This window comes from Stegostoma tigrinum, chromosome 15, assembly GCF_030684315.1.
Source record: "Stegostoma tigrinum isolate sSteTig4 chromosome 15, sSteTig4.hap1, whole genome shotgun sequence".
Taxonomy (NCBI): Eukaryota; Metazoa; Chordata; class Chondrichthyes; order Orectolobiformes; family Stegostomatidae; genus Stegostoma; species Stegostoma tigrinum.
The window spans coordinates 34,122,486-34,136,074 of record NC_081368.1 but is presented as its reverse complement, the minus strand read 5'-3'; the positions used below and the strand labels follow the sequence as shown (position 1 = coordinate 34,136,074).

Sequence of the window (13,589 nt, the reverse complement as noted above, 5' to 3'; positions counted from 1 at the left end):
AACTTTAAATAATTTCTAGTATTTCACTGTCAGCAATGCTCCAAATAAACAGTGCTCATACTGTGGAGATCCCAATACCAATAACTTCAAAAACATTTTGTTTTCATATTGAGAAATAAATTCAATAACATATTATACAAGTATGTGTGTGATATATCTCACGTGCACACGTACAATAACATAAGCAAAGGTGAAATAAAGCAATTTCAGTGGTTTTAAAATTAATTGCATTTTTAGCAATTGATTCACATACATTTACAGATATTAAAATATCATTTAAAATGCTTTCAATAATCATCACACGTAAAATAGTTCCTCAAAACCTTAGCACAAACTTTGATTAACAGTGCTCGATTTGAGAACAGAATTTAACTTGTGATACAATAAATTGAATATTTGGATACTGTTGATGATATTGTCAATGTCGGAGAGCAGGTGGTGAGGGAGTATTGGGGAAGATGGTGTGGTTTTGTCTGTGCCTTTTGTCTGTTTGGCCTGCTGTGCTCATCCAGCTTCACACTTTATTATCCTGAGGTTACTATGAGCCTCAGGATAATAAAGCGTGAAGTTGGATGAACACAGCAGGCCAAGCAGCATCTCAGGAGCAGAAAAGCTGACGTTTCGGGCCTAGACTCTTCATCAGAGAGGGGGATGGGGAGAGGGAACTGGAATAAATAGGGAGAGAGAGGGGGAGGCAGGCCGAAGATGGAGAGAAAAGAAGATAGGTGGAGAGGAGAGTATAGGTTGGGGGGGGGGAGTAGGGGATAGGTCAGTCCAGGGAAGACGGACAGGTCAAGGATGAGATGGTAGGTAGGAAATGGAAGTGTGGCTTGAGGTGGGAGGAAGGGATGGGTGAGAGGAAGAACAGGTTAAGGAGGCAGAGACAGGCTGGGCTGGTTTTGGGATGCAGTGGGGAGAGGGGACGAACTAGGCTGGTTTTGGGATGCGGTGGGGGAAAGGGGAGATTTTGAAGCTGGTGAAGTCCACATTGATACCATTGGGCTGCAGGGTTCCCAAGCGGAATATGAGTTGCTGTTCCTGCAACCTTCGGGAGGCATCATTGCGGCACTGCAGGAGGCCCATGATGGGCATGTCGTCTGAAGATTGGGAAGGGGGAGTTAAAATGGTTCGTGACTGGGAGGTGCAGTTGTCTACTGTGAACTGATCGGAAGTGTTCTGCAAAGCAGTCCCCAAGCAACGAACCTCAGGAATCTGGATCACGGAGGACTTGTGATCCAAATAGTTTGAAAGAAGTTTATGCGGAACTCCGCACTTTCACTAACTGGCCGGCAGATGAAAGCCAGAATTTGGTGGCAAGAGGGTGCAGCTGGCATTCCTGGGAATTAGAGCTGCAGTAAACTGAGACTGGAGGGATCCCCAAGGCTAGGAGGGCCCAAACCTCATAATGAGGCTTCAAAGTAACACTCCTGCTTCTTTCGACCCACAAGGATACCTTAAAACAAAAGCTTGTACATTCCAAAGGAACAAAGTTAATACTGAAATACAGCAGGAAGGAAACAGGATCAGAGGCTAAGTGGCTGCTTTCATTTTTATCCGCTTTAAGTACTGTATTATAATGCAGTACAGTACCGCAGAAAACAGCCTAAAAATGAAAATCATCACCTCTAAACTCAAGCACACTGATATTGTTCAGATAAGACTCACCCTGATATTTAAGAACACCTTAACATTTAAAATTACATAAGATTCGTTATCATTGCTTATAAGCATTTATTCTAAGTTTACTAATAAATTTTAAACATCAGGTTGTAATCAGTATTTACTCATGTATGTCACTGCTTTCTGTAATTTCATCATAGTTCAAGAGGACATATCAGAAGCTTCACCATTACACTTCACTAAAACGTTCTGACACATTCCTGTATAAAAACTTAATATGTTGGTACTATCAGTCATTTATAAAATTGGAATAATGCAAAGCCAATATGTTTACACAGTCAGAAGACTGCACCAAAATATTTTATTAGACTTAGTGCTGGAGAAAGCTATTTGGGCTACTTGTGCTAACGCTAGCTATTTGAATTAAAGCTGCCAGGTCCTATTTCTTTGCCCTTTCCCATAGTCATTTATATGCTTCCTTTTCAAATTCACAGTAGCCATGTATGATAACATATTCCCTATTCCAAGAATTATGTATAAGAAACACTTCTTTGGTTTTCCGCTTTATTCTTCCGGCGATAATACTGAGCCAATGTTGCCTTGTTATCAACATGTCAACCAGTGAAACAATCTAAAACCTCTCAAAACATTCCACAATTTTAAAACTCTCTAATTAAATATTCTGGCCTTTTTCATACCATAACTTCTTATCCTTGATATAATTCTAAAGGCCAGAATAAGTGAGGGTTACTAGTGATCTATAGCGCTATGGATCTGAAATACTAAAACCAAATGAAACACAAGCCACTTCTATTTTTAACATCTTTTATTAAAACCACTGATACAGCTGGTTTCCTACATAATACTACCACCATATGTTCCACTGTCAAATACTATTACTTATCTAGGTGGGGCGGAGGGGGCGACAACTGTTTAAATATGTAGAAAATATATGTCCATACTCCGTAACATACTCACAGTAAAGTCTAGCTCAGGCCATGCCTAAATAGTGCCTTAAGAGTCTGTAATCCACTCTAGAGAGCTGTACAACTATATTTCTTCTGTTCTGGCAGGCACAATGTCTGACTGCTTTGGGGGATTACCAGTCATTCCTTTTTAATACTCTCATACCCGCCCACAGCTGTGACGCAATAAAATTCAGACAACAACGAATCATGCTCTACTGCTGAGCTATTTCAGTGACGTCTTTGTCTGTATCAGCACTTCCCTACGCCAAGCCCTAAGCAAGTTCATGAAAACTGATCTGCTGTGGTTCACTCACAGCTTTGAGATATCATTATTATACACCCTATTGATCAAACTGAGTCATTTAAAAAGATTTCAACAGTAAAATTACCTTTATCCAAAAAACCTACAATTTTCCATGAATTAATATATTATTTTCAGATTTACAACAGTTATACATGTTATGCCGGTAATAGAGCCACACTGTCAGGATCTACACAGATCAAGACGCCAGGTTCAATTCCCCAATCTGCAGTGAGCCAGCAGATTTCAACTCAAATGGCAATCAGGGTGCTACAATTGATTTTGTCCCTGACCTAAAGAAAGGAAACAATCTTAGCTCAGCAATGCTGGCTAATACACAGTTGGACATCAAGCTGGGGTAAGAACAGACACAGCTGCAATACAAAGTGCTGGGAAAACCCAGTAGGTCTGGCAGCATCTGTGGATCAAGAAAAAGTTAATAGAGTCCAATAAGGCACTTATAGTCATTGTCATAGAGTCAGACAGCACAGAAACAGACCCTTTGTGTCAACCAGTCCATGCCAACCATAATCCCAAACAAAACCAGTCCCAGCTGCCTGCTCCTGGCCCATATCCCTCCAAAACTTTCCTATTTATTTACATATTCAAATGTCTTTTAAATGTTGTAACTGCATCCACGTCTGCCACTTCCTCTGAAAGTTCATCCACACGCAAACCACCCTGTGTAAAAAAATTTTTCCCTGATGTCTTTCTGAAATTTCTCTCCTCTGACCTGCAAAACATTCCACCGATCTTGAAGACACCTCCCCCTGCAACCCCACCGCACCCCACTTCCACCACCATCCTAGGGAAAAGGCAGCTACCTTTAACTCTATATATATATATCCCTCATTATTTTATGAAAGGTCACCACTCAACCTCGCACATTCCAGTGATAAAATTCCCAGCCTACGCAGCCTTTCTTTATAACTCAAAACTTTCCTCTTTGGAACTAGGTTCCCTGGAACTTTCTGCTTTCATTTCAGAACTCCAGAATCTGCAGTGGTTTGCTTTTATAACAGTCTCAGCTATGATGCCTTCCACAGTTGAATTGTCCAATTGACACAATAATATTTTATTAAGCCCCAGGCTGTGAACACCGCAGAGCAAATGGCTTTGCTGGAGATTGAAGCTCCCTTGTGTGCTATATCATTTAACGTAGGGATAGAAAATCACAGACGACTTCTTGACTTCAAATTTAAGGACCATTTTCTCCAAGCACTGCTTCCCATTGATCGTATGCTCTGGCACTTAAAATCTTCATACTCTTAACATTTCGTTGCAGGGCATTAGAAAATAAAATGCAACATACAACACACACACCCACACATACCTTTCACTAACCTAATTTTTCCTTCAACATGCAATTAGTGCACTTGTACTACGAACTGGTCTAAAGTTAACTAATTCAACGCATATTAGGAAATGAACCTAGGGAAGTGGTTCCTTATTATTCCATGAAAAATTAAATGCTTCAGCCCGATTAAAAACTGAAACTTGAACTGGAATACATAACTTCATTCTGAGTCTCAAGCAAATGATTACTTACTGCAATAATTCCCTCACTCAGTGTTGTTACAACTGCTTGGTGACAGTGCCATTCTAGTTTCAGTTCATGTTTTGTTGATCACTGGATTAAAAGGGTGTAAAGCCCAAACACCATGTCTAGATGTGGGCACACACTACAGAATGACATTCCAGTGTATTACTCAAGAAAATATCATAAAACTGGCAAGGTCAAATTAACATTCTGGATGGAAGAGGCAAAATGACTTTCTTCATCTTTAGAGTGTTCAACCAAAAAGGAAACAGACTGTGCATATGTGAAAGACATTTTCACACTGAATTTGTTCTGTAAGTTGCACTCAGTCAATAGTATGGCTGAACCATGCCAACTCACTCACAAAAGGGAATTCCCAGTATGTGACAAACTAATTGAACGTTCACATTCATCAAAATAATACCGTTCACATTCATCAAAATAATACCAGCCAGTTTCCAATTCAGCAGCACATTGAAATGGAGATCGGCTCCGACATGCAAACGCTGGAGAGTGATATGAGTGATTTGATTTCCAGAAAAACAGTTCTAGCGTTTGCTGTAATGGAAATTATCCGAGACAGCTGCCTATCAAAATAGCTATAAGCTGTGTTAATGTGCTTTGTAATCATAGAAAAATATTCATTCACAAAGTACCCATAGCAAGCCACACTCTAACAATCTAAGCTCTCATTGCACAAGAGGAAGGTACTAATTTAGTAGAGGTGAACAAACCAATAGAGAAAAAAAAGCCTCCTCTACAAGCAGGAGTCAATCTTCACAGACACCCTAAACTTCTGTTATTCAGCAAAGTTCATTCATTCATTTACAAACATACTATAACCTGTACATTAACTACCCACGGGTTTGCAGTCATGAAGATTGTCGGCATTTCTCTCTGTCAGAGAGTGATGCGAGTGGTGACACTTCATATTAAGCACAGGGCAAGGCAAGAAGGAAGCCCTTCACGAACAACTGATGCTGGTGCAGGCATTGAAATATTGTCATTGGGTTCATACTGTGTCACACAATTAACGTAACTAAGCTGACTGACTTCCTTCACCTCTCAGAATCTCAACAGTGTGGAAACAAGTTTCTCGGCCCAACAACTCCACACCGACCCTCGGAGCATCTGATCCAGAACCATCGCCCTAATTTACACATCCCTGAACACTAGGGGTAATTTAGCATGGCCAATCCACCTAGCCTGTACGTCTTTGGATTGTGGGAGGAAACTGGAACACCCAGAGGAAATCCACACAGACAGCGGGAGAATGTGAAAACTCCACACAGGTGCCTGAGGGTGGAATCGAACCCGGGTCGAGTTAGCCGCTGAGCCACCGTGCCATTTCCCCCACGTCATGCACAAAGAATATATAAATTTATAACCAAGAAGCCGTAAATGGAAGGACACTGTGAAAAAGACAGACGTACCAGAACCATTGCGAGAAATAAACATTCTGGTAGAATAAAACAAAAACAAACTGCATTTATATTGTGTCTTTCACATAAGTCACACCAAGGCACTTTATAAAAGGCATTATGAAAGAAAATACGACCAAATTAGATAAAGAGATATCAATGTAGATGACCAAAGCTTAGTCAGTTAGCTGGGTTTTAAGGGAGGGAATCCAGATCTTATGCCCAAATAATTGAGATATAATCACTAATAGTGAAGCCATTAAAATCAAGGCTGCTAAAGAGTCAGAACTGGAGGAGCAGGGACATCTGGAAGGACTGCAGAGCTGGAAGTTACGGAGGCAGAATGAAATATTTGAAGACCATGAATGACATTTTTGAAACTGAGGCATTGATTGACTATCTACAATCACAGTGATGGTAAACAGGACATGAGTGTTAGGACATGCGGTGCTGGGTTTTGGATCACGCCAAGGAAGTGGAATGTTGGAGGCCAGCTGGGAAACACATTGGAAAAGTACAGAGAATAAGCAACAAGAGTCATGGAGGAATGTTTCTGCAGTAAATGAGCCAAGGCTGGGGCAGAATCAGATGCTGCTTAAGTGAAAATGGGCAATCCTGATGATGGTATGCACATGTAATTGGAAAGACGTTGAGTCAAGTACGACTCTAACATTGGAAGACTCTGGGGAAACCTAAAATCCCAGGCAGGGTGACAGAGCTTGTACCAGCGACTGAAGACAATGGCTTTGGTCTTCCTGATGTTTAAATGAGACGACATTTCTTCAGCCAGAGTGTGGTGGGCTTGCGGAATTCACTGCCGCAGAGTGCAGTGGAAGCCGGGACGTTGGATGCCTTCAACGCAGAGATCGACAAATTCTTGATCTCAAAAGGAATCAAGGGCTATGGGGGGAGTGCAGGGAAGTGGTGTTGAAATGCCCAGCCATGATTTAAATGGCAGAGTGGACTTGATGGGCCGAATGGCCTTACTTCCACTCCTATGTCTTATAGTCTAAATGGAAGAAATTTCTGCTCATCTAGTATAGGATGTCAGATAAATAATCTGACAATTTAGAGGCAAGGGTTGAGAGAGAAGTGCTGTGGTCATGCTGGTTGCCATGAGCATATATATGGAAACCACGTGGTTTGGTTCATGATGCTGAGGAGAAAGAGAAATGGACCAAGGATCGATGAGTTCATTAGAGTTAGAGTTAATGTTGCAGGAGCAGGAAGAAAAGTCACTGTAATTAATACTCTTGCTATGATTTAGCTAGTTAATAAGAGAACCAGGTGGGTACAGTTACATCCTGCCAGATAATACTAGAAAAACACTGGAAGAGGATGATGCGACCAGGTCAATCAAGAAACTACAGAATCATAGACTCCCTACAGTATGGAAGCAAGCCATTTGGCCCATCAAGTCTGGAATGATCCTCTGAAGAACATCTGAACCAGACCCAAACCCTTACCCAATCCCTAACATTTCCCATGGCTAATCCGCTTAGTATCCATGGCTGTGCAGGCAATGGGCAATTCAGCATGGCCAATCCACCTAACCTGCACATTTTTGGACTGTGGGAGGAAATCCATGCAGATACAGGGAGAAAGTGCAAACTCCACACAGAGTCATTCAAAGCTGGAATCAAACCCAGGTTCCTGACGCTGTGAAGCAGCAGTAGTAACCACTGAGCCACCATGCCAACCATTTTATCCACATTATAAATCTAGCACATTGGACACATGATAATCAAGCATCCCAGTTCACATTTTTCCCCCCTGGAAATACGGCAAACAAAAGTTTCTCTTCCTCTTCTAGTCAGCAAAATAAATGACTTTATAAATAAAATTTAAAAATGACAAAAGTGTGATTTAGTTTGCAATCCAGTTCCAAGAATCTAAGTTATTGCGAAAATGCATTTGGGCTAGACTTTTACCATTTACTTCGTTGTAATACACCCTCAATTGTTATTTCCCTATGGTCTCTAACATCTTTGAACAGTTAATTACAAGTGGTTACCATATACTTCATTTTGTGAAGCATTTTGATAGAGTTACAGTTAAGACAATCAATACCTTATACTTACCTTTAAAATAAGAAAAAGATCGGGTCATTTATCATCTGATTCAAAAAATTCAGGAGACAAATTCTTCACAATACGACAACTTGTGGTCCAGAAGACATCAATTTTTAAATATTTGTTTGTAAAGTCCCCAGTTTTGTGTTTAAGTCTTTTTGAAGATTTTGATTGCCTTGTTCCGTTCCCGATCACATTCTTTTTGCATTTCAAGCCAATGCAAAATCATGGGAGGTTTCGATTTGATAGATCGTCGAAGGTCCTCCATTTCAAGCTTCCACATGCTCTTGTGCAAAGCACTAACAGAGAGAGAGATCAGTCAACTTCACAGCCCACATTATAGGCCAGCTCGCTGCTAACCACAGCAACCCAGACTGTAAGCGGTGCTGTTCCCATATTTTGGCTGCTCTTGTCCTTCAAAATGGTGGTGATTATGGTTGCTGTTTTGGAAGAGGTTGTCTCAGCAACTTTAGTGAATTTCTGCTGATGGCACACACTGCTACTATTGCACGTTAATACTGAAGGGAGAGTGTGAACTTTTCAGCCCAATGAAGTGGGCTGCTTTATCCTGGTTAACGTCAACTCCTGAAGTGCTGTGGGAGTTGCAGTCGTCCAGGCAAGTGGCAGTATTCCATCATACTTCTGACTTGTACCTTGTAGATCATGGAGAGGCTTTAGGGAGTCAGGGGATTCTCAGTATCTGAGCAGTTTTTGGAACACAGTATTCACATGGCCAGTTCGGTCTCCAGCCAATGGTAACCCCATTCCAGGGCATTCAGCAATTGTTATGTTATTGGTTAAACCAGTTAATGCTTTCATTCTGTCTTGCTCACAGTGGTTATTGCCTAGTGCTTGTGTGGCATGAATGTTACTTGTCAGCACAAGTTGGATAACCTCCAGATCTTGCTGCATTTGGACACAGACTGCTTTGATATCTGAGGAGCTATAAATGATGCTGAAATGAAAAAGGTGGGGGGAGGGGTGAGAAACAGAGGCGGTGAACTTCTGACTTTAATGATGCAAGAAAGGTCCTTCATGAAGCAGCTGAAGGTGGGTGGTCACATTATCTGGAGGAACCCCAGCAGAGATGCCATGGAGCTGGGGTGGTTGATTTCCCAAAACCACGGCCAGCTTCTTTTGTGCTAGATATGACTCCACTAGCAGAGAATTTTCTCTACTCTCTAATTGCCAATGAGTCTAGATTTGCTCTGCCTACTTGACGCCACACTAGGTTTAAAATGGTTTTGATTTCCTATGTCATCACTTTCCCCTCACCTTCTTGACCTTTGTTTGAAATTTTCATCTGCTTTTGAATCGTTCCATGGCCTCACTGCTTCCTATTGCAATTATCTTCTCCAGCCCTATAATCCTGAAAGTAGTCATTTAATTCTCCTCCATTCAGCAGTTCTCCATTCAGCTGCCAGGACCCTAAGCTCCTGAATTTCTTCCCCATGCTTTTCTATTTTGCTTTTCTCCTTCATCATGCTCTTTCAAACCCCTATATTTGACCAAGGTTTTAGTTATCTGACTTATTGTCTCATGTAATGCAGTATTAATGTTTTGTAGTGCTCCTGTGAAGATCCGTGGAACGTTTATGTTAAAGATGTGATAAGTTCTTGTTTTCTCCTTTAAAATGCTCCTTAAAACTCATCTCTTTGACCAAGCTTTTTGCAGTCTACCCTCATACCTCCTTTTGTAACTTGGTGTTGCCTTTAAGTACCTTCAGACATTTTATGAATGTTAATTGCACCCCATAAACACACATTACTGGGTTGTTGTAGAATTATCCCTTCAGGTCCTAATATGAACCAGCCTGAGTAATTAATTATGAGCACTCCTTGGAATACAATGGACCTGAATGGTTCATGTAATGAACTACTGAGTAAGACATCCAAACCAAACCAATCTTTCATTAGTGTATAGAGTTTCTTGGAATCACCTGAACCTATCGAACAATCAGGTGTTGATCTTTAAGCAAGTAACAAATAATAAGTGGGTTGGAACCCTTTCTAGGGGAATAAAAAAAACTCTTCTTGAGCAACTAAGTGCCTACAAAACCTGAGTTTATTCCATTTCATTTTCTATCATAGCACTTTAATTAGCAACACTTAGATTGTTTGAAAACCAAATATATGGTTCTCTGGGTTCAAATCATGAAGGTAAGCCTGTCATACAAATTCAAAGCCAGGCAGATATTTGAAAACAGAATACGCATAGATGGCAATGCATTTTGTAACATGGAAATACTTAAATGCTTTCAAAAACTACACTCAGTACAACATGCTATGTTTATTCATTAACAGGTACTTAATCCCAGGTTCTTGTCCAAGTGGTTTTGTGGACTATTTGGGATGAAGCTGATTCCCAAGATATTCAGCAATACATTAAGTCTTCAAACTACCATTCTTTTTATTTTAAAGCCTAATGACAGATTTGATTTTGTATGCCTACAGTTTCTTCATGAATGCTGTGGGAGGCGTTAACAGCAAAAGATCGCAATTTATAATAGTAGTTAGGTTGTTCTGGGCTCGATCGTGCAGGATTTGCAGGAATGCCTGGAAATCTTACAAGATGATGAAATTTATTTTTCCAAATTTCGACTGACAATCATGCTTTTCTCAGGGACAGCCAATAGGTGGAAACAACATCCAGTTCGGCAGAAGAACGACGGATTTTAGTTTTAAAATAAGGCCGACCTAAAATCAAGATAACAAAGTGTGCAGCTGGATGAACACAGCAGGCCAAGCAGCATCTCAGGAGCACAAAAGCTGACGTTTCGGGCCTAGACCCTTCATCAGAGAGGGGGATGGGGAGAGGGAACTGGAATAAATAGGGAGAGAGGGGGAGGCGGACCGAAGATGGAGAGAAAACAAGATAGGTAGACAGGAGAGTATAGGTGGGGAGGTAGGGAGGGGATAGGTCAGTCCAGGGAAGACGGACAGGTCAAGGAGGCAGGATGAGGTGGTAGGTAGGAAATGGAGGTGCGGCTTGAGGTGGGAGGAAGGGGTGGGTGAGAGGAAGAACAGGTTAGGGAAGCAGAGACAGGCTGGGCTGGTTTTGGGATGCAGTGGGACCTAAAATCAGGTGGTTTTATATTCGCGAAACATGCTGTACTTTTCATCTTTCCTTATTGTATTGTAAGTATTGGCAAATGTATGAAACGAGTGATCTTCAATAGAAATACATGTCAAACTCAACTTTGAGAAAATTCCAGTGCGTCACAATCACTCTTGTTCAAGACATTTATATAGAAAAGGATTCCAATTGTATAACAAAGCTTTATCATGAACAAATGAAGCAAGTGAAACTGCCATGTCTCAGCATGTGTATGTTTGCATCACTTAGCTATAAAGTTAAATATAGCATATCATGTAAAAACATCTGTAAACAGTCAGACGAACTTCGAGAGTGTAGAGTAATGATGAAACGGGAACTGCAACACAAACCTGTAAGGATTAAATGTAATATAATAAAATGTGAGGCTGGATGAACACAGCAGGCCAAGCAGCATCTCAGGAGCACAAAAGCTGACGTTTCGGGCCTAGACCCTTCATCAGACAGGGGAATGGGGAGAGGGGGAGGCGGACCGAAGATGGAGTGTAAAGAAGATGGGTGGAGAGAGTATAGGTGGGGAGGTAGGGAGGGGATAGGTGAGTCCAGGGAAGACGGACAGGTCAAGGAGGTGGGATGAGGTTAGTAGGTAGATGAGGGTGCGGCTTGGGGTGGGAGGAAGGGATGGGTGAGAGGAAGAACCGGTTAGGGAGGCAGAGACAGGTTGGACTGGTTTTGGGATGCAGTGGGTGGGGGGGGAAAAGAAGAGCTGGGCTGGTTGTGTGGTGCAGTGGGGGGAGGGGAGAAACTGGGCTGGTTTAGGGATGCAGTAGGGGAAGGGGAGATTTTGAAACTGGTGAAGTCCACAATGGTATCAATGTGGACTTCACCAGTTTCAAAATCTCCCCTTCCCCTACTGCATCCCTAAACCAGCCCAGTTCGTCCCCTCCCCCCACTGCACCACACAACCAGCCCAGCTCTTCCCCCCCACCCACTGCATCCCAAAACCAGTCCAACCTGTCTCTGCCTCCCTAACTGGTTCTTCCTCTCACCCATCCCTTCCTCCCACCCCAAGCCACACCCCCAGCTACCTACTAACCTCATCGCACCTCCTTGACCTGTCCGTCTTCCCTGGACTCACCTATCCCCTCCCTACCTCCCCACCTATACTCTCTCCACCCATCTTCTTTACTCTCCATCTTCGGTCCGCCTCCCCCTCTCTCCCTATTTATTCCAGTTCCCTCCCCCCATCCCTCTCTCTGATGAAGGGTCTAGGCCCGAAACGTCAGCTTTTGTGCTTCTGAGATGCTGCTTGGCCTGCTGTGTTCATCCAGCCTCACATTTTATTATCTTGGAATTCTCCAGCATCTGCAGTTCCCATTATCTCTGATAGGATCAAATGTAATGTGTGTCCTCATTCAGTGCACCTTTCTTCTGCTAGGTTAATATAAAGCCAAAGTGTGACTTTATAAAAAGACCTGTCTTATCAAAGCTATTTTCATGCAAAAAAAAAACTGTTTCTGTGGACACAAAGTGGTGAAGAGGAATTCGAAATAGACAGGGGAGTTAAAGGCAGGTTCAAAGGATTGGGATTTCAAACCAACAGTCCCAAGCTTAGAGATAGAGATAATTAAATAGAATTAAGGACAGAGGTCCTGAAGCTGGGAAGGAGTGAGTGAACAATTAGTTTTGTGTTGTGAAACAAAGGGGGGGGGAAAAAAAAAATCAGAACATGTGCACTTCATAATGTCCCGAGCATGCAAATAACACCCTACAATTAAAAAACCGTCAAAAAAAAACTCTTCACATGTTCATTTTGGCCATGTATTTTGTGCTATTACAAAATTGTGCATTTTATCAGAATGTAATTTAATTTTAATTTAATTTCAGCATCAACCACAAATTAAAACCAAATTCCACAGCTTCCTTCAATATGTCAACTAGAAGGATGGAAGTTTAACAGCCATACAAATGGCTAAATATTACCATTGCATATTTTGGTAGTATTCATTGTCCATGATTCACATCAGTAAAAAGTAGATTTCATACACATGAAAGCATCAAGTTATAGGCCAATATACAGTGTACGAAATGCAAAATGTAAATTTCACCAACTAGGTCAGTTTGCTGGTCTGTGCGCAATTAATTGATGTCCTAGCACGGGTACTCTGAATTACCCACAGGTTACATATGCAGAGAACAGACCCAAAATTAACCTGCAAGATATTGTCTGGGACGGAGACACCTATTTTGGGACATTAATATTAAGGGTGCCACGTGCTCACATGTCCTGGAGCATTCTATGGAGTTGCCCAAACAGCCATTGAAAAACCTTCGAATGTTGAAATTTAAAATCAAACTGTTCTGAATTTTAGTGGTCAGACAGTGTCAGAAACAGCTGCTCTTTCACTCCCCTCCTCTCCCATTCAGTAACTGAGGCTTAGCTTCTGTCTACATGCCTGACCAAGATATCACATAGCGTTGCAGCCCATTTGTTACCTTTTCCCTGGCACTTTAAACAATGTCAATATGTTTATGGTTTAGGAACATAGTGATTAGCTTGATCACTATGTTGCACAAAAATAACTATGGAAATAATGCAATGGAAGATGAAAG

The 13,589-nt window shown here is 41.6% G+C and overlaps 1 protein-coding gene across 2 annotated transcripts in view; it reads right to left on the bottom strand.

The window, feature by feature from the left end:
• Nucleotides 1-13,589, bottom strand: part of zc3h12b (zinc finger CCCH-type containing 12B) — an 88,097-nt gene that overhangs the window by 28,982 nt on the left and 45,526 nt on the right. Inside the window, exon 1 of one of the 2 annotated variants that reach the window (XM_048544178.2) lies at nt 2,599-2,704. The exons of the other annotated variant lie outside the window; for it this stretch is intronic. The gene's annotated coding sequence lies outside the window, so the exon portion shown is untranslated. Of the gene's footprint in view, nt 1-2,598; nt 2,705-13,589 lie in introns of those variants that run through there. 2 annotated transcript variants of the gene reach the window in all.